The sequence below is a fragment of the Triticum aestivum genome, chromosome 2D, assembly GCF_018294505.1.
Source record: "Triticum aestivum cultivar Chinese Spring chromosome 2D, IWGSC CS RefSeq v2.1, whole genome shotgun sequence".
NCBI classification, from domain to species: Eukaryota; Viridiplantae; Streptophyta; class Magnoliopsida; order Poales; family Poaceae; genus Triticum; species Triticum aestivum.
The window spans coordinates 116,907,044-116,929,056 of NC_057799.1; positions in this window are offsets into that span (position 1 = coordinate 116,907,044).

Genomic DNA, 22,013 nt, shown 5'->3' on the forward strand with positions numbered 1-22,013 from the left:
CGTCCCGAAAGTCCTTTCCTTATTTTCTAGGTCAAAATGACTTATATACCAGAAGATGGGCACCGGAGGTGGGCCGAGGTGAGCACAACCCACCAGGGCGCGCCTGGGCTCCTTGGCATGCCCAGGCGGGTTGTGCCCACCTTGTGGGCTGATACGTCCATTTTACATCATGTTTCCTTACTGTTATTTATGATGTTTTTATGCATAATAATGCTTTTTGGAGTAATTCTAATGCCTTTTCTCTCATAATTTACAAGGTACACACAAAGAGGGAGAATTCCGGCAGCTGGAAATCTGGACCTGGAAAAACTACGTCAGGACACCTATTCTGCACAACTCCAAACAAGCTGAAACTCACGGAGATTTTTTATCAAATATATGGTGAATATTGGAGAAAATAACTACCAGAGGGGGCCCACCAGGTGGGCACAACCCACCTGGGCGTGCCAGGGAGCCCAGGCGCGCCCTGGTGGGTTGTGCTCACCCAGGGCCACCTTCGGTGCCCATCTTCTGGTATATAGATCATTTTGACCTAGAAAAAATAAGGGGAGGACTTTCCTTTGCTTATCATAAGAGACCGTTTCGGCCTGTCCTTTGCCTCAAAAGGATTGGGCTACCTTGCTACACTTTTTCTACTACTATCGTTACTTGCTCGTTACAAATTATTTTGCTATCAAACTACTCTGCTACTTACAATTTTAGCACTTGCAGACATTACCTTGCTGAAAACCACTTGTAATTTCCTTCTGCTCCTCGTTGGGTTCAACACTCTTACTTATCGAAAAGAGCTACAATTGATCCCCTATACTTGTGGGTCATCAAGGCTATTTTTCGGCGCCGTTGCCGGGGAGTGAAGCACCTTTGCTAAGTGGAATTTGGTAAGGAAACATTTATATAGTGTGCTGAAATTTATTGTCACTTGTTACTATGGAAAACAATCCTTTGAGGAGTTTGTTCGGGGTATCTTCATCTCGACCGGAACCACAATTAGCTATCCCTCAACCTACTGCACCTACTGAAAATATTGAATATGAAATTCCTTCGGGCATGATAGAACAACTGCTAGCTAATCCTTATGCAGGAGATGGAACCGAACATCCTGATATGCACTTGATATATGTGGAACAAATTTGTGGATTGTTCAAGCTTGTAGGTTTACCCGGGGATGAGGTTATGAAAAAGGTTTTCCCTTTATCTTTGAAGGGAAAAGAATTGGCATGGTATAGGCTATGCGATGATATTGGGTCTTGGAATTGGAATCGTTTGAAATTGGAGTTCCACCAAAAAAATTATCCTATGCATCTAGTTCATCGTGATCAGAATTATATATATAATTTTTGGCCTCGTGATGGAGAAAGTATCTATATAGCTTGGGGGAGGCTTAAGTCAATTTTATATTCATGACCCAATCATGAGCTCTCAAGGGAAATTATTATCCAAAAAATTTATGCTCGGCTTTCTCGTAATGATCAAACCATGCTCGATACTTCTTGTGCTGGTTCTTTTATGAAGAAGACTATTGAATTCCAGTGGGATCTTTTGGAAGGAATTAAACGCAACTCAGAATATTGGAACTCGACGAAGGTAAAGAGTCAGGTATTAAGCTTAAGTATGATTGTTTTAAATCTTTTATGAGTACCGATGCTTTTCAAAAGTTTAGCACTAAATATGGACTACACTCTGAGATAGTAGCTTCCTTCTATCAATCATTTTCTACTCATGTTGATCTCCCTAAAGAGAAGTGGTTTAAATATCACCCACCTATTAAAGAAGAAATCAAAGAACGAACCGATACCAGCTAAAGAAGAAACTATACTTTACAATGTTGATCCAGTTGTTCCTTCTACTTATATTGAGAAACCACCTTTCCCTGTTAGGATATAGGAACATGCTAAAGTTTCAACTGTGGTTAACAAGAGTTACATTAGAACACCTAAACCTGATGAACAAATTAAAGTGGAACCTAGTATTGCTATGGTTAAAGATCTCTTGGAAAAAAGTGTAGATGGGTATGTTATTTACTTCTGTGAAGAAGCAGCTAGAATTGCCAAACCTGATAAAAAGGATAAACATAGACCTGTTGTTGGCATGCCCGTTGTCTTAGTTAAAATAGGAGATCACTGTTATCATGGTTTATGTGACATAGGTGCTAGTGTGAGTGCTATTCCTTACACCTTATATCAAGAAATTATGGATGACATAGCACGCAGAGATAGAAGACATAGATGTTACTATTAAACTTGCTAGTAGAGACACTATATCACCAATTGGGATTATTAGAGATGTTGAAGTCTTGTGTGAAAAAATAAAATACCCTACTGATTTTCTTATTCTTGGTTCCCCGCAAGATGATTTTTGTCCCATTATCTTTGGTAGACCTTTCCTGAACACCGTTAATGCTAGAATAGACTGTGAGAAACAAACTGTCGGTGTTAGTTTTGGTGATGAGTCTCATGAGTTTAATTTTTCCAAGTTTAGTGGAAAGCTTCATGAAAAAGAATTGCCTAGTAAGGATGAAATAATTGGTCTTGCCTCTATTGTTGTACCACCTACTGATCCTTTAGAACAATATTTGCTAGACCATGAAAATGATTTACATATGCATGAAAGAAATGAAATAGATAAGATTTTTTTTGAACAACGTCCTCTGCTTAAACACAATTTGCCTATTGAAACTCTATGAGGTCCTCCTCCACCTAAAGGTGATCCTGTGTTTGAATTAAAACAATTGCCAGACACTTTGAAATATGCTTATCTTGATGAAAAGAAGATATATCCTATTATTATTAGTGCTAACCTTTCAGAACATGAAGAAGAAAGATTATTGAAAGTTCTAAGGAAGCACCGAGCTGCTATTGGATATACTCTTGATGTTTTAAAGGGCATTAGTCCCACTCTATGTCAGCACAAAATTAATATGGAACCTGATGCTAAACCCATTGTTGATCACCAACGTCGGTTAAATCCGAAGATGAAAGAAGTGGCAAGAACGGAAATATTAAAACTTCTGGAAGCAAGTATAATCTATCCTATAGCTGATAGTAGATGGGTAAGTCCTGTTCATTGTGTCCCTAAGAAAGGAGGTATAACTGTTGTTCCTAATGATAAGAATGAACTTATTCCACAAAGAATTGTTACAGGCTATAGACTGGTAATTGATTTTACAAAATTAAACAAAGCAACTGGAAAAGATCATTATCCTCTGCCTTTTATTGATCAAATGCTTGAAAGATTGTCTAAGCACACACATTTCTTCTTCCTTGATGGATATTCTATTTTTTCACAAACACCTATTTCTCAACCCGATCAAGAAAAGACCACTTTTACTTGTCCCTTTGGAACCTATGCTTATAGACGTATGCCTTTCGGTTTACGTAATGCACCTGCTACCTTTCAAAGATGTATGACTGCTATATTCTCTGACTTTTGTGAAAAGATTGTTCAGGTTTTCATGGACGACTTCTCTATTTATGGGAAGTCTTTTGATGATTGTTTAAGCAATCTTGATCGAGTTTTGCACAGATGTGAACAAACAAATCTTGTCTTGAATTGGGAGAAGTGTCACTTTATGGTTAATGAAGGCATTGTCGTGGGTCATACAATTTCTGAAAGAGATATTGAAGTGGACAAAGCTAAGGTTGATGCCATTGAGAAAATGCCATGCCCTAAAGATATAAAAGGTATTCGTTGTTTCTTAGGTCATGCTGGTTTCTACAGGAGATTTATCAAAGACTTCTCTAAAATTTCTAGGCCTCTTACGAGTCTTTTGCAAAAGGATATTCCTTTTGTTTTTTATGATAATTGTTTAGAAGCCTTTGAAACACTCAAGAAAGCCTTAATTTCTGCACCTATTGTTCAACCTCATGATTGGAACTTGCCTTTTGAAATTATTTGTGATGCTAGTGATTATGCTGTTCGTGCTATTCTAGGACAAAGAGTTGATAAGAAATTGAATGTTATTCATTATGCTAGTAAAACTCTAGACAGTGCTCACCGAAATTATGCTACTACTGAAAAAGAATTCTTAGCAGTGGTGTTTGCTTGTGATAAATTTAGACCTTATATTGTTGATTCAAAAGTAATTGTTCACACGGACCATGCTGCTATTAAATATCTTATGGAAAAGAAAGATGCTAAACCTAGACTTATTCGATGGGTTCTCTTGTTACAAGAATTTGATTTACATATCATTGATAGAAAAGGAGCTGAGAACCCCGTAGCTGACAATTTATCTAGGCTTGAAAATGTGCCTGATGACCCACTACCTATTGATGATAGTTTTCCCGATGAGCAGTTAGCTGCAATAAATGCTCATAGTACTCCTTGGTATGCTGACTATGCTAATTACATTGTTGCTAAATATTTACCACCTAGCTTTACATACCAACAAAAGAAAAAAAAATCTATGATTTAAGACATTACTTTTGGGATGACCCACATCTTTATAAAGGAGTAGATGGTATTATTAGACGATTTGTACCTGAGCATGAACAGGGACAAATCCTACGGAAATGTCACTCTGAAGCTTATGGAGGGCATCATGCTGGAGATAGAAATGCTCACAAGGTATTGCAATCTGGATTTTATTGGCCTACTCTCTTCAAGGATGCCCGTAAGTTCGTCTTATCTTGTGATGAATGTCAAAGAATAGGTAATATCGGTATGTGTCAAGAAATGCCTATGAACTATTCACTTGCTGTTGAACCATTTGATGTTTGGGGATTTGATTACATGGGACCTTTTCCTTCCTCTGATGGGTATACACATATTTTGGTTGCTAATGATTATGTTACTAAATGGGTAGAGTAGTGCTGATCACAACACCTCTATTAAAATGCTTAAGGAAGTTATTTTCCCAAGGTTTGGAGTCCCTGGATATTTAATGACTGATGGTGGTTCACACTTTATTCATGGTACTTTCCATAAAATGCTTGCCAAGTATGATGTTAACCATAGAATTGCATCACCTTATCATCCTCAGTCTAGTGGTCAAGTTGAACTTAGCAATAGAGAAATAAAATTAATTTTGCAAAAGACTGTCAATACGTCCAGGAAGAATTGGTCTAAGAAATTAGATGATGCACTTTGGGCTTATAGAACAACATATAAAATTCCTATGGGTATGTCTCCTTATAAAATGGTTTATGGAAAAGCTTGTCATTTGCCTCTTGAGTTAGAACATAAAGCATATTGGGCCATCAAAGAACTCAACTATGATTTCAAATTTGCTGGTGAAAAGAGGTTATACGATATTAGCTCATTAGATGAATGGAGAACCCAAGCTTATGAAAATGCAAAATTATTCAAAGAAAAAGTTAAAAGTTGGCATGGCAAAAGAATCCAAAAGCGTGAGTTTAAATTCAGAGAATATGTTCTTTTGTATAACTCTCGTTTCAGATTCTTTACAGGAAAACTCCTCTCAAAATGGGAAGGCCCCTACGTTATTGAGGAGGTTTATCGGTCTGGAGCCATCAAAATAAATAATGTCAAAGGTACTAACCCGAAGGTTGTCAATGGGCAACGAATAAAACATTATATCTCAGGTACGCCCATTAATGTTGAAAGTAATACTATCCAAACTTTGACACCGGAAGAACACATAAAAAAGTCCTTCCGGAACACTCCAGAATCGTGAAAATAAGGAGGTACGTGATACGGTAAGTAAAAGGACTCAGAAAAATCCGCAAAAATATTTTTTGTTAGTTTCGGAAAATTTAGAAAAATAGGAAAATAAGAAACTTCCAGGAAGCGTACCCTGGTGGGCACAAGACACTAGCCTGGCGTGCCCAGGTGGGTTGTGCCTGGTACGTCCATTTTGCATCATGTTTTCTTATGGTTATTTATGGTGTTTTTATCCATAATAATGCTTTTTGGAGTAATTCTAATGCCTTTTCTCTCATAATTTGCAAGGTACACACCAAGAGGGAGAATTCCGGCAGCTGGAAATCTGGACCTGGAAACGCTACGTCAGGCTACCTATTCTGCACAATTCCAAACAAGCTGAAACTTCACAGAGATTTTTTATGGAATATTTAAGAATTATTGGAGCAAATAACTACCAGAGGGGTCCCACCAAGTGGGCACAACCCACTTGGGCGCGACAGGGAGCCCACGCGCGCCCTGGTGGGTTGTGCTCACCCAGGCCCACCTGCGGTGCCCATCTTCTGGTATATAGATCATTTTGACCTAGAAAAAAATAAGGGGAGGACTTTCAGGACGAAGCGCCGCCGCCTTGAGGCGGAACTTGGGTAGGAGCACTTTTGCCCTCCGGCGGAGCGATTCCGCCGGGGGAACTTCCCTCCCGGAGGGGGAAATCATCGTCCTCATCATCACCAACAACTCTCCCATCTTGGGGAGGGAAATCTCCATCAACATCTTCAACAACACCATCTCATCTCAAACCCTAGTTCATCTCTTATGTTCAATCTTGTTACCGGAACTATAGATTGGTGCTTGTGGGTGACTAGTAGTGTTGATTACAGCTTGTAGTTGATTACTATATGGTTTATTTGGTGGAAGATTATATGTTCAGATCCAATATGATATTTAATACTCCTCTGATCATGAGCATGTTTATCATTTGTGAGTAGTTACTTTTGTTCTTGAGTTCACGGGAGAAATCATGTTGCAAGTAATCATGTGAACTTGATATGTGTTTGATATTTTGATAGTATGTATGTTGTGATTCCCTTAGTGGTGTCATGTGACCATCGACTACATGACACTTCACCATACTTGGGCCTAAGGGAATGCATTGTGGAGTAGCAATTAACTGATGGGTTGCGAGAGTGACAGAAGCTTAAACCCAAGTTTATGCGCTATTCCGTAAGGGACCGATTGGATCCAAAAGTTTAATGCTATGGGTAGAATTTATTCTTAATACTTTTCTCGTAGTTGCGGATGCTTGCGGGAGGGTTATTCATAAGTAGGAGGTTTGTTCAAGTAAGAACAACAGCTAAGCACCGGTCCACCCGCATATCAAATTATCAAAGTAGGAACACAAATCGAACCAACATGATGAAAGTGACTAGATGAAAACCCAGTGTACCCTCAAGAACGCTTTGCTTATCATAAGAGACCGTTTTGGTCTGTCTTTTGCCTCAAAAGGATTGGGCTACCTTGCTGCACTTTTGTTACTACTATCGTTACTTGCTCGTTACAACTTATCTTGCTATCAAACTACTTCGCTACTTATAATTTCAACACTTGCAGACATTACCTTACCGAAAACTACTTGTCATTTGCTTCTGCTCCTCGTTGGGTTCGACACTCTTGCTTATCGAAAAGAGCTATAATTGATCCCCTATACTTGTGGGTCATCAAGGCTATTTTCTGGCGCCGTTGCCGGGGACTGAAGCGCCTTTGGTAAGTGGAATTTGGTAAGGGAACATTTATATAGTGTGCTGAAATTTATTATTACTTGTTACTATGGAAAACAATCCTTTGACGGATTTGTTCGGGGTACCTTCACCTCGTCCGGAACCACAATTAGCTACCCCTCAACCTGCTGCACCTGCTGAAAATATTGAATATGAAATTCCTTCGGGTATGATAGAACAACTGCTAGCTAATCCTTATGCAGGAGATGGAACCGAACATCCTGATATGCACTTAATATATGTGGAACAAATTTGTGGATTGTTTAAGTTTGCAGGTTTACCTGGGGATGAAGTTATGAAAAAGGTTTTCCCTTTATCTTTGAAGGGAAAAGCATTAGCATGGTATATGTTATGCGATGATATTGGATCATGGAATTGAAATTGTTTGAAATTGGAGTTCCACCAAAAAAATTATCCTATGCATCTAGTTCATCGTGATCGGAATTATATATATAATTTTTGCCCTCGTGAAGGAGAAAGTATCGCTCTAGCTTGGGGGAGGCTTAATTCAATGTTATATTCATGCCCCAATCATGAGCTCTCAAGAGAAATTATTATCCAGAATTTTTATGCTCGGCTTTCTTGTAATGATCAAACCATGCTTGATACTTCTTGTGCTGGTTCTTTTATGAAGAAGACTATTGAATTCTGGTGGGATCTTTTGGAAAGAATTAAACGCAACTCTGAAGATTGGGAACTCGACGAAGGTAAAGAGTCAGGTATTAAACTTAAGTATGATTATGTTAAATCTTTTATGGATACCGATGCTTTTTAAAAGTTTAGCACTAAATATGGACTTGACTCAGAGATAGTAGCCTCCTTTTGTGAATCATTTGCTACTCATGTTGAACTCCCTAAAGAGAAGTGGTTTAAATACCATCCACCTATTAAAGAAGAAATTAAAGAACCGGTACCAGTTAAAGAAGAAACTATACTTTATAATGTTGATACAGTTGTTCCTTCTGCTTATATTGAGAAACCACCTTTCCCTCTTAGGATAAAGGAACATGCTAAAGTTTCAACTGTGGTTATCAAAAGCTATATTAGAACACCTAAACCTGATGAAAAAATTAAAGTAGAACCTAGCATTGCTATGGTTAAAGATCTCTTGGAAGAAGATATAGATGGGCATGTTATTTACTTTTGTGAAGAAGCTGCTAGAATTGCCAAACCTGATAAAAAAGATAAATATAGACCTGTTGTTGGCATGCCTGTCATCTCAGTCAAAATAGGAGATCACTGTTATCATGGTTTATGTGACATAGGTGCTAGTGTGAGTGCTATTCCTTACACCCTATATCAAGAAATTATGAATCACATAGCACCCGCAGAAATAGAAGACATAGATGTTACTATTAAACTTGCTAATAGAGACACCATATTACCAATCGGGATTGTTAGAGATGTTGAAGTCTTGTGTGGGAAAATAAAATAGCCTACTGATTTTCTTGTTCTTGGTTCCCTACGAGATGATGTCCCATTATCTTTCGTAGACCTTTCTTGAACTCTGTTAATGCTAAGATAGATTGTGAGAAACAAACTGACGGTGTTAGTTTTGGTGATGAGTCTCATGAGTTTAATTTTTCCAAGTTTAGTAGAAAGCTTCATGAAAAAGAATTGCCTAGTAAGGATGAATTAATTGGTCTTGCTTCTATTGTTGTACCACCTACTGATCCTTCAGAACAATATTTGCTAAACCATGAAAATAATTTACATATGCATGAAAGGAATGAAATAGATAAAATTTTCTTTGAACAACATCCTCTGCTTAAACACAATTTGCCTATTGAAACTCTAGGAGGTCCTCCTCCACCTAAAGATGATCCTGTGTTTGAATTAAAACAATTGCCAAACACTTTGAAATATGCTTATCTTGATGAAAAGAAGATATATCCTGTTATTATTAGTGCTAACCTTTCATAATATGAAGAAGAAAGATTATTGAAAGTTCTAAGGAAGCACCGAGCTGCTATTGGATATACTCTTGATGATTTACAGGGCATTAGTCCCACTCTATGTCAGCACAAAATTAATATGGAACTTGATGCTAAACCCGTTGTTGATCACCAACGTCGGTTAAATCCGAAGATGAAAGAAGTGGTAAGAACGGAAATATTAGAACTTCTGGAAGCAGGTATAATCTATCCTATAGCCGATAGTAGATGGGTAAGTCATGTTCATTGTGTTTCTAAGAAAGGAGGTATAACTGTTGTTCCTAATGATAAGAATGAACTTATTCCACAAAGAATTGTTACAAGCTATAGAATGGTAATTGATTTTAGAAAATTAAACAAAGCAACTAGAAAAGATCATTACCCTTTGCCTTTTATTGATCAAATGCTTGAAAGATTATCTAAGCACACACACTTTTGCTTCCTTGATGGATATTCTGTTTTTTCACAAATACCTATTTCTCAACCCGATCAAGAAAAGACCAATTTTACTTGTCCTTTTGGAACCTATGCTTATAGACGTATGCCTTTTGGTTTATGTAATGCACCTGCTACCTTTCAAAGATGTATGACTGCTATATTCTCCGACTTTTGTGAAAAGATTGTTGAGGTTTTCATGGATGACTTTTCGGTTTATGGGAAGTCTTTTGATGTTTGTTTAAGGAATCTTGATCGAGTTTTGAAGAGATGTGAACAAACAAATCTTGTCTTGAATTGGGAGAAGTGCCACTTTATGGTTAATGAAGGCATTGTCTTGGGTCATAAAATTTCTGAAAGGGGTATTGAAGTGGACCAAGCTAAGGTTGATGCAATTGAGAAAATTCCATGTCCTAAAGATATAAAAGGTATTCGCAGTTTCCTAGGTCATGCTGGTTTCTATAGGAGATTTATCAAAGACTTCTCTAAAATTTCTGGGCCTCTCACTAGTCTCTTGCAAAAGGATATTCCCTTTGTTTTTGATGATGATTGTTTAGAAGCCTTTGAAACACTCAAGAAAGCCTTAATATCTGCACCTATTGTTCAACCACCTGATTGGAACTTGCCTTTTGAAATTATGTGTGATGCTAGTGATTATGCTGTTGGTGCTGTTCTAGGGCAAAGAGTTGATAAGAAACTGAATGTTATTCGTTATGCTAGTAAAACTCTTGACAGTGCTCAAAGAAAATATGCTACTACTGAAAAACAATTCTTAGCAGTGGTGTTTGCTTGTGATAAATTTAGACCTTACGTTGTTGATTCCAAAGTAACTATTCACACAGACCATGCTGCTATTAAATATCTTATGAAAAAGAAAGATGCTAAACCTAGACTTATTTGATGGGTTCTCTTGTTACAAGAATTTGATTTACATATCATTGATAGAAAAGGGGCTGAGAACCTAGTAGCTGATAATTTGTCTAGGCTTGAAATGTGCTTGATGACCCACTACCTATTGATGATAGTTTTCCTGATGAGCAGTTAGCTGCAATAAATGTTTCTCATAGTACTCCTTGGTATGCTAATTATGTTAATTACATTGTTGCTAAATATTTACCACCTAGCTTTACATACCAACAAAAGAAAAAAAATCTTCTATGATTTAAGACATTACTTTTGGGGTGACCCACATCTTTATAAAGAAGGAGTAGATGGTATTATTAGACGTTGTGTACATGTGCATGAACAGGAACAAATCCTACGGAAATGTCACTCCGAAGCTTATGGAGGGCATCATGCTAGAGATAGAACTGCTCAATAGGTATTGCAGTCTGGATTTTATTGGCCTACTCTCTTCAAGGATGCCCTTAAGTTCGTCTTATCTTGTGATGAATGTCAAAGAATAGGTAATATCGGTAAGCGTCAAGAAATGCCTATGAATTATTCACTTGCTGTTGAACCATTTGATGTTTGGGTATTTGATTACATGGGACTGATAACCCACAAGTATAGGGGATCACAACAGTTTTCGAGGGTAGAGTATTCAACCCAAATTTATTGATTCGACACAAGGGGAGCCAAAGAATATTCTCAAGTATTAGCAGTTGAGTTGTCAATTCAACCACACCTGGAAAACTTAATATCTGCAGCAAAGTATTTAGTAGCAAAGTAGTATGGAAGTAACGGTAACGGTGGCAAAGGTAACAGTAGCAGTTTTGTAGTAATTGTAACAGTGGCAACGGAAAAGTAACTAAGCAAGGATCAATATGTGAAAAGCTCGTAGGCATTGGATTAGTGATGGATAATTATGTCGGATGCGATTCCTCATGCAACAGTTATAATATAGGGTGACACAGAACTAGCTCCAGTTCATCAATGTAATGTAGGCATGTATTCCGAATATAGTCATACGTGCTTATGGAAAAGAACTTGCATGACATCTTTTGTCCTACCCTCCCGTGGCAGCTGGGTCCTATTGGAAACTAAGGGATATTAAGGCCTCCTTTTAATAGAGTACCGAACCAAAGCATTAACACTTAGTGAATACATGAACTCCTCAAACTACGGTCATCACCGGGAGTGGTCCCGATTATTGTCACTTCGGGGTTATCGGATCATAACACATAGTAGGTGACTATTGACTTGCAAGATAGGATCAAGAACTCACATATATTCATGAAAACATAATAGGTTCAGATCTGAAATCATGGCACTCGGGCCCTAGTGACAAGCATTAAGCATAGCAAAGTCATAGCAACATCAATCTCAGAACATAATGGATACTAGGGATCAAACCCTAACAAAACTAACTCGATTACATGATAAATCTCATCCAACCCATCACCGTCCAGGAAGCCTACGATGGAATTACTCACGCACGATGGTGAGCATCATGAAATTGGTGATGAAGGAAGGTTGATGATGACGATGGCGACGGATTCCCCTCTCCGGAGCCCCGAACGGACTCCAGATCAGCCCTCCCGAGAAAGATTAGGGCTTGGCGGCGGCTCCGTATCGTAAAACGTGATGAATCCTTCTCTCTGATTTTTTTCTCCCCGAATGTGAATATATAGAGTTGGAGTTGAGGTAGGTGGAGCCTCAGGGGGCCCACGAGGCAGGGGGCGCGCCCGAGGGGGGTGGGCATGCCCTCCACCCTCGTGGACAGGGTGTGGGCCCCTTGGTGTTGATTCTTTCGCTAGTATTTTTTATTAATTCCAAAAATATTCTCTGTGAAGTTTCAGGTCATTCCAAGAACTTTAATTTCTGCAGAAAAATAACACCATGGCAATTCTGCTGAAAACAGCATCAGTCCGGGTTAGTTCCATTCAAATCATGCAAGTTAGAGTCCAAAACAAGGGCAAAAGTGTTTGGAAAAGTAGATACGATGGAGACGTATCAGGGACCTTTTCCTTCCTCTAATGGGTATACACATATTTTGGTTGCTGTTGATTATGTCACTAAATGGGTAGAAGTATTCCAACTAGTAGTGCTGATCACAACACCTCTATTAAAATGCTTAAGGAAGTTATTTTCCCACGGTTTGGAGTCCCTAAATATTTAATGACTGATGGTGGTTCATGTTGGGGAACATAGTAATTTCAAAAAAAATCCTACGCACACGCAAGATCCATCTAGGTGATGCATAGCAACGAGAGGGGAGAGTGTTGTCCACGTACCCTCGTAGACCGAAAGCGGAAGCGTTATGGCAACGCGGTTGATGTAGTCGTATGTCTTCACGATCCGACCGATCCTAGTACCGAAAGTACGACACCTCCACGATCTGCACACGTTCAGCTCGGTGATGTCCCACGAACTCTAGATCCAGCTGAGGTCGAGGGAGAGTTTCATCAGCACGACGGCGTGATGGCGGTGATGATGAATTTACCGACACAGGGCTTTGCCTAAGCACTACAACGGTATGACCGAGGTGGAAGTCTGTGGAGGGGGGCACCGCACACGGCTAAACAATCAACTTGTGTGTCTACGGGGTGCCCCCCTCCCCCATATATAAAGGAGTGGAGGAGGGGAGGGCCGGCCCTCTCATGGCGCGCCCAAGGGGGGAGTCCTACTCCCGGTGGGAGTAGGATTCCCCCTTCCCTAGTTGGAGTAGGAGAAGAAGGAAGGAGGAGAGAGGGAGAAGGAAAGGGGGGCGGGCCCCCACCCCAATTTGGATTGGGCTTGGGGGAGGGGGGGGGGGGCGCCCCCACCTTGGCCGCCTCCTCCTCTCTCCCACTAAGGCCCAATAAGGCCCATAGACTCCTCGGGGGGTTCCGGTAACCCCCCGGTACTCCGATAAATGCCCGAACTCACCCGGAACCATTCCGATGTCCAAACATAGCCTTCCAATATATCGATCTTTATGTCTCGACCATTTCGAGACTCCTCGTCATGTCCGTGATCATATCCGGGACTCCGAACAACCTGCGATACATCAAAACACATAAACTCATAATACCGATCATCATCGAACGTTAAGCGTGCGGATCCTACGGGTTCGAAAACTATGCAGACATGACCGAGACTCGTCTCTGGTCAATAACCAATAGCGGAACCTGGATGCTCATATTGGTTCCTACATATTCTACGAAGATCTTTATCGGTGAAACCGCATAACAACATACGTTGTTCCCTTTGTCATCAGTATGTTACTTGCCCGAGATTCGATCGTCGGTATCTCAATACCTAGTTCAATCTCATTACCGGCAAGTCTCTTTACTCATTCCGTAATGCATCATCCCGCAACTAACTCATTAGTCACATTGCTTGCAAGGCTTATAGTGATGTGCATTACCGAGAGGGCCCAGAGATACCTCTCCGACAATCGGAGTGACAAATCCTAATCTCGATCTATGCCAACTCAACAAACACGATCAGAGACACCTGTAGAGCATCTTTATAATCACCCAGTTACGTTGTGACGTTTGATAGCACACAAAGTGTTCCTTCGGTATTCGGGAGTTGCATAATCTCATAGTCATAGGAACATGTATAAGTCATGAAGAAAGCAATATCAACAAACTAAATGATCATCGTGCTAAGCTAACGGATGGGTCAAGTCAATCACATCATTCTCTAATGATGTGATCCCGTTAATCAAATGACAACTCATGTCTATGGCTAGGAAACTTAACCATCTTTGATTCAACGAGCTAGTCAAGTAGAGGCATACTAGTGACACTCTGTTTGTCTATGTATTCACACATGTACTAAGTTTTCGGTTAATACAATTCTAGCATGAATAGTAAACATTTATCATGATATAAGGAAATATAAATAACAACTTTATTATTGCCTCTAGGGCATATTTCGTGCAGTTCACACTTTATTCATGGTGCTTTCTGTAAGATGCTTGCCAAGTATGATGTTAACCATAGAATTGCATCACCTTATCATCCTCAGTCTAGTGGTCAAATTGAACTTAGCAATAGAGAAATCAAATTAATCTTGCAAAAGACTGTTAATAGGTCCAGGAAGAATTGGTCTAAGAAATTAGATGGTGCACTTTGGGCTTATAGAACAACATATAAAATCCTATGGGTATGTCTCCTTATAAAATGGTCTGTGGAAAAGCTTGTCATTTGCCTCTTGAGTTAGAACATAAAGAATTTTGGGCAGTTAAAGAACTCAACTATGATTTCAAACTTGCTGGTGAAAAGAGGTTATTTGATATTAGCTCTCTAGATGAATGGAGAACCCAAGCTTATGAAAATGCAAAATTATTCAAAGAAAAGGTTAAAAGATGGCATGACAAAAGAATCCAAAAGCGTGAGTTTAAAGTCAGAGATTATGTTCTTTGTACAACTCTCATTTCAGATTCTTTGCAGGAAAACTCCTCTCAAAATGGGAAGGCCCATATGCCATCGAGGAGGTTTACCGGTCTGGAGTCATCAAAATAAATAATCCCGAATGTACTAACCCGAAGGTTGTCAATGGGCAACGAATAAAACATTATATCTCAGGTATGCCCATTAACATTGAAAGTAATATTATCCAAACTTTGACACCGGAAGAACACATAAAAGAGTCGTCCCGGAACACTCCAGAATCGTGAAAATAAGGAGGTACGTGATATGGTAAGTAAACGGACTCCAAAAAATCCACATTTTTTTATCAGTTTTGGAATATTTAAGAATTTTGGAAATAAAGAAACTTCGAGGAAGCGTCCCCTGGTGGGCACAAGACACCAGGGCGCGCCTGGCGCGCCCAGGTGGGTTGTGTCCACCTGGGACCCCTTCTGTACTCCGTTTTTCTTTCGTATGCTTGTCCTCCAAGATAAAAAAAATCTATATATACTTCCCGAACCTATTGATCACCGTATCGCTAAGAAATCCTCTGTTCTCTTTCCTTGCTGTTTACGGTCAGATTTATCAAGCCAGGCATCATGTCTTCTTGCTCCTCCAACAACGTGGTAGAAGATGCTTGGTTGATGAAGTTCGAGACGAAACAGGAGGAGCCTACGGACGCCGTCAAGGGAGACAAGGGAAAGAAATCTACCTTAGATCCATCCCCGGTGGCAGCACAAGAACTGTTGGCCGAGGAGGAGGAAGAGGATATCCTTAAGCCCTACCTTACTCACCTTACTCCTGCTGAGATTGAAGCTTTTTGCGTCATTGAAATAGTTCGCATACAGAATAAGTACCTCACTCGCGAAAATATTCTGCATCAAGAGCATGTCATCCAGCTCCGGAGCGTCATCCGTTGATTGGAGAATCTCTTGATCCTTAAGGATAGGATCGCTTCATCACCATCATCATCTTCTTCACCACCAAAGGAGAACTGAGTATCGGGTATGGACACTCCCCTTGGCTTCCGCCAAGCTTGGGGGAGGTGCCCCGGTATCGTATCATCCCACTATCTTTTTGCCTTTACTTATTTTAGTTCGATCTTTTGCATTAGATGAATAAAAGTTAGTTCGATCCTTTCTTCCTTGAGAGTTTGCTTAGTGATCTATTCTTGTAATCGTGTGCAAGTTATATAATAAAGTTTAGTTTGAGTTTTTGCTTTCTTTATTTTCATGTTGCCAATAAAGAAGAAAAAGAGAAAGGAAATAAATAAAAGGAAAGAAATAAATCAATATGATTATATACTAATCCTATGGTAGGTGATGGCACCACATATGGAAAAGTATAAGTAGAAAATTTTATTAGAGATTGACAAAAATAGCATTAGTCAATGATGCAACTCATGAAAGAATTAATAAGGGAAGAGAAGATTCACATATAAATATACTATCCTAGAAATCTTTTGTGATTGTGAACCCTCATCAAAATATTATATGCCAAAATTGTTGACGTTGGACAAGGAAGACAACTTAATGATTTATGTTTGTTTATATTCACATAGAAGTCATATTGTCATAGATCCTTTAACATGTGATGCTTGCCCCTATCTTTGCTAGCCAAAAATTCCGCACTAAGTAGAGATACTACTTGTGCATCCAAAAACCCTTGAACCCAAATCTTATGTTCAAGTGTCGACCATACCTACCTAGGGATTGAGCAAGATCCCTCAAGTAAGTTGTCATCGGTGCAAAAGGGCAATAAAAATTGCTTCTAAAAGTGTAAGATCATTTAGTGTAAGAGAAAATTGAGCGTTGTACGAACTTGGATGACAAAGAATAAAAGCGACAGACTGCATAATAAAGGTTGTCATCTTAAGGGGCAATATAATGTGACGTTCTTTTGCACTAAGGGATTGAGCATACAAACAAATAAGCGCATGGAAACCTCTGCTTCCCTCTGCGAAGGGCCTATCTTTTACTTTTATGTATTTACCTTTATGCAAAGAGTCAAAGTTTTCCTTCTATTCCTTTTTATTTTTCTCCTTTGGCAAGCATCATGTGGTGAGGAAAGATCTAGGCACATATGTCCAGTTGATAGATAGCATGAGTTATTATTGTTGACATCACCCTTGAGGTGAATATGTTGGGAGGCGAAACCTTAAGTCCCTATCTTTCTATGTGTCCGGTTGAAATGTTTTGCTCATGGGTACGAGGTGAGTGTTAGCAATCATAGAAGACCATATGATGGTTGAGTATGTGGACTTGCCTAAAGGCTCCGATATGTGACCCTTCCTGAAAAGGTGATGAATTGTAGTTGCAAAGTTGATTGAGAACATAGTTTGTTGGTTTCTAATAGAGTTTTTGCTTTATACTTCGATTGTGTGATGAACTATTACTTATTCATGAGAAGTATATGATAAAAGTCATATGTTTAATTTTGTTGCTGTTATAATAATCAACATGATGCTTCTATGTCCGTATTTTGTTTTTATTGACACCTCTCTCTCAAAGCATGTGGACATGTTTTTTGATTTTGGTTTTTGCTTGAGGACAAGCGAGGTCCAAGCTTGTGGGAGTTGATACGTCCCTTTTGCATCATGTTTTCTTACTGTTATTTATGATGTTTTTATCCATAAAAGTGCTTTTTGGAGTAATTCTAATGCCTTTTCTCTCATAATTTGCAAGGTACACACCAAGAGGGAGAATTCCGGCAGCTGGAAATCTGGACTTGGAAAAGCTACATCAGGCTACCTATTCTGCACAACTCCAAACAAGCTGAAACTTCACGAAGATTTTTTATGGAATATTTAAGAATTATTAGAGCAAAAAACTACCAGAGGGGGCCCACCAGGTGGACACAACCCACCTAGGCGCGCCAGGGAGCCCAGGCGCGCCCTGGTGGGTTGTGCTCACCCAGGCCCACCTCCGGTGCCCATCTTCTGGTATATAGGTCATTTTGACCTAGAAAAAAATAAGGGGAGGACTTTCGGGACGAAGCGCCGCCGCCTCGAGGCGGAACTTGGGTAGGAGCACTTTTGCCCTCCGGCGGAGCGATTCCGCCAGGGGAACCTCCCTCCCGGAGGGGGAAATCCTCATCCTCATCATCACAATCAACTCTCCCATTGCGGAGGGCAATCTCCATCAACATCTTCAACAGCACCATCTCATCTCAAACCCTAGTTCATCTCTTGTGTTCAATCTTGTTACCGGAACTATAGATTGGTGCTTGTGGGTGACTAGTAGTGTTAATTACATCTTGTAGTTGATTACTATATGGTTTATTTGGTGGAAGATTATATGTTCAGATCCAATATGCTATTTAATACTCCTCTGGTCATGAGCATGTTTATCATTTGTGAGTAGTTACTTTAGTTCTTGAGGTCACGGGAGAAATCATGTTGCAAGTAATCATGTGAACTTGATATGTGTTCGATATTTTGATAGTATGTATGTTGTGATTCCCTTAGTGGTGTCATGTGAACGTCGACTACATGACACTTCACCATATTTGGGCCTAAGGGAATGCATTGTGGAGTAGCAATTAGATGATGGGTTGCGAGAGTGACAGAAGCTTAAACCCCAGTTTATGCGCTATTCCGTAAGGGACCGATTGGATCCAGAAGTTTAATGCTATTGTTAGAATTTATTCTTAATACTTTTCTCGTAGTTGCGGATGCTTGCGGGAGGGTTAATCATAAGTAGGAGGTTTGTTCAGGTAAGAACAACACCTAAGCACCGGGCCACCCACATATCAAATTATCAAAGTAGCAAACACAAATCGAACCAACATGATGAAAGTGACTAGGGCAAAATCCCGTGTACCCTCAAGAATGCTTTGCTTATCATAAGAGACCGTTTTGGCCTGTCATTTGCCTCAAAAGGATTGGGCTACCTTGCTGCACTTTTTTTACTACTATCGTTACTTGCTCGTTACAACTTATCTTGCTATCAAACTACTTCGCTACTTAGAATTTCAGCACTTGCAGACATTACCTTACCAAAAACTACTTGTCATTTCCTTCTGCTCCTCGTTGGGTTCGACACTCTTACTTATCGAAAAGAGCTACAATTGATCCCCTATACTTGTGGGTCATCAGTGCCAACCTGGGACAACCTTCCGGACTCCGTTTTTCTGTAGTTTGCTTGTCACCCAAGATAAAAAAATCTATATATACTCCCTGAACCTGTTAACCACCGTATCCCGGAGAAATCCTCTGTTTTCTTTTCCTTGCTGTTTTCTGTCAGATCCTATCTACCATGGCCACCTCCAGCTGCTTCAAGGACAAGTTCTTCAAGAACATCATCAACCCATATCTGCGGGAGGTGGTGCAGCACCCTCAGGTCATCCAGATGCATGAGGGGTTGCTCCACATCCGCGATGTGCAAGGTCCCAAAGGGACAGGAACTGTGGAGGCTAGGTTCGAAGCTATGGAGCAGGACGTCTTCCGGTGCAAGGGGATGGTGGAGCGTGGACTCAACGCCAATCACCCATGATCACAGACCTCTCCCGTGATCTCAAGGTGGATGGCAAGCCCATGAAGGACATCGTCTTCACCCTCAACAAGCAAATCAACTTCCTCCAAATCCAGATCTATGATCTCCAAAACCAAGTCTTTGAATATGAGGCGAGGTCTAAAGGTATGAGTTTGGCTGCTAGTTGCAGGACCCGTGAGACTCACTCCTCCTCTTATGATGGTGGACCACTGCCATGGAAATCTGAGGACAAGATCTCTTCACCACCACCTTCTTCTTCACCACCAAAAGAGAATTGAGTATCGGGTATGGGCACTCCCCTTGGCTTCCGCCAAGCTTGGGGGAGGTGCCACGGTATCGTATCATCCCACTATCTTTTTGCCTTTATTTATTTTAGTTTGATCTTTTGCTTTAGATGAATAAAAGTTTAGCTTGATCCTTTCTTCTTTGAGAGTTTGCTTAGTGATCTATCCTTGTAATCGTGTGCAAGATATATAATAAAGTTTAGTTTGAGTTTTTGCTTTCTTTACTTTCATGTTGCAAATAAAAGAAAAGAAATAAGGAAGAAAAAGAGAAAGGAAATAAATCAAGAAGATCATATAGTAATCTTATGGTAGGTGATGACACCACATAAGGAAAAGTATAAGTAGAAAATTTTATTAGAGATTGACAAACATAGCATTAGTCAATGATGCAACTCATGAAAGAATTAATAAGGGAAGAGAAGATTCACATATAAATATGCTATCCTAGAAATCTTTTGTGATTTTCAGTCCTCATCAAATATTATATGCCAAAATTGTTGACGTTGGACAAGGAAGACAACTTAATGGCTATAGTTTGTTTTTATTCACACAGAAGTCATATTGTCGTGGATCCTTTAACATGTGGTGCTTGCCCCCTATCTTTGCTAGCAAAAAATTCCGCACTAAGTAGAGATACCACTTGTGCATCCAAAAACCCTTAAACCCAAATCTTATTTTCAAGTGTCCACCATACCTACCTAGGGATTGAGCAAGATCCCTCAAGTAAGTTGTCATCGGTGCAAAAAGGCAATAAAAATTGCTTCTAAAAGTGTAAGATCATTTAGTGTAAGAGAAAATTGAGCTTTGCACGAACTTGTGATGGTGAAGAATAAAAGCGACAGACTGCATAATAAAGGTCGCTATCACAAGGGGCAATGCAACGTGACGTTCTTTTGCACTAAGGGGTCGAGCATACAAACAAATGAGCGCATGGAAACCTCTGCTTCCCTCTGCGAAGGGCCTATCTTTTAATTTTATGTATTTACTTTTATGCAAAGAGTCAAAGTTTTCCTTCTATTCCTTTTTATTTTTCTACTTTGGCAAGCATCATGTGGCGAGGAAAGATCTAGGCACATATGTCCAGTTGAATATAGATAGCATGAGTTATTATTGTTGACATCACCGTTGAGGTGAATATGTTGGGAGGCGAAACTATAAGCCCCTATCTTTCTATGTGTCCGGTTGAAACGTTTTACTCATGTGTACGCGGTGAGTGTTAGCAATCATAGAAGACTATATGATGGTTGCGTATGTGGACTTACCTAAAGGCTCCGATACGTGACCCTTCCTGAAAGGATGATGAATTGTAGTTGCAAAGTTGACTGAGAACATAGTTTGTTGGTTTTTAATAGAGTTTTTGCTTTATACTTCAATATTGTGATGAATTGTCACTTATTCATGAGAAGTCTATGATAAGCGATTTATGGTAAGAGTCTTGTGTTTAAGTTTGTTGTTGTTATAATAATGAACATGATGCTTCTATGTCCGTATTTTGTTTTTATCGACACCTCTCTCTCTCTCTAAGCATGTGGACATGTTTTTCGATTTCGATTTTTCGCTTGAGGACAAGCAAGGTCTAAGCTTGGGGGAGTTGATACGTCCATTTTGCATCATGTTTCCTTACTGTTATTTATGATGTTTTTATGCATAATAATGCTTTTTGGAGTAATTCTAATGCCTTTTCTCTCATAATTTACAAGGTACACACAAAGAGGGAGAATTCCGGCAGCTCGAAATCTGGACCTGGAAAAGCTACGTCAGGCCACATATTCTGCACAACTCCAAACAAGCTGAAACTTCACAGAGATTTTTTATCAAATATATGATGAATATTGGAGCAAATAACTACCAGAGGGGGCCCACCAGGTGGGCACAACCCACCTGGGCGCGCCAGGGAGCCCAGGCGCGCCCTGGTGGGTTGTGCTCACCCAGGCCCACCTCCGGTGCCCATCTTCTGGTATATAGGTCATTTTGACATAGAGAAAATAAGGAGAGGACTTTCAGGACAGAGCGCCGCCGTCTCGAGGCAAAACTTGGGCAGGAGCACATTTGCCCTCCGGCGAAGCGATTTCGCCGAGGGAACTTCCCTCCCGGACGGGGAAATCATCGTTATCATCTTCACCAACAACTCTCCCATCTTGGGGAGGGCAATCTCCATCAACATCTTCAACAGCACCATCTCATCTCAAGCTCTAGTCCATCTCTT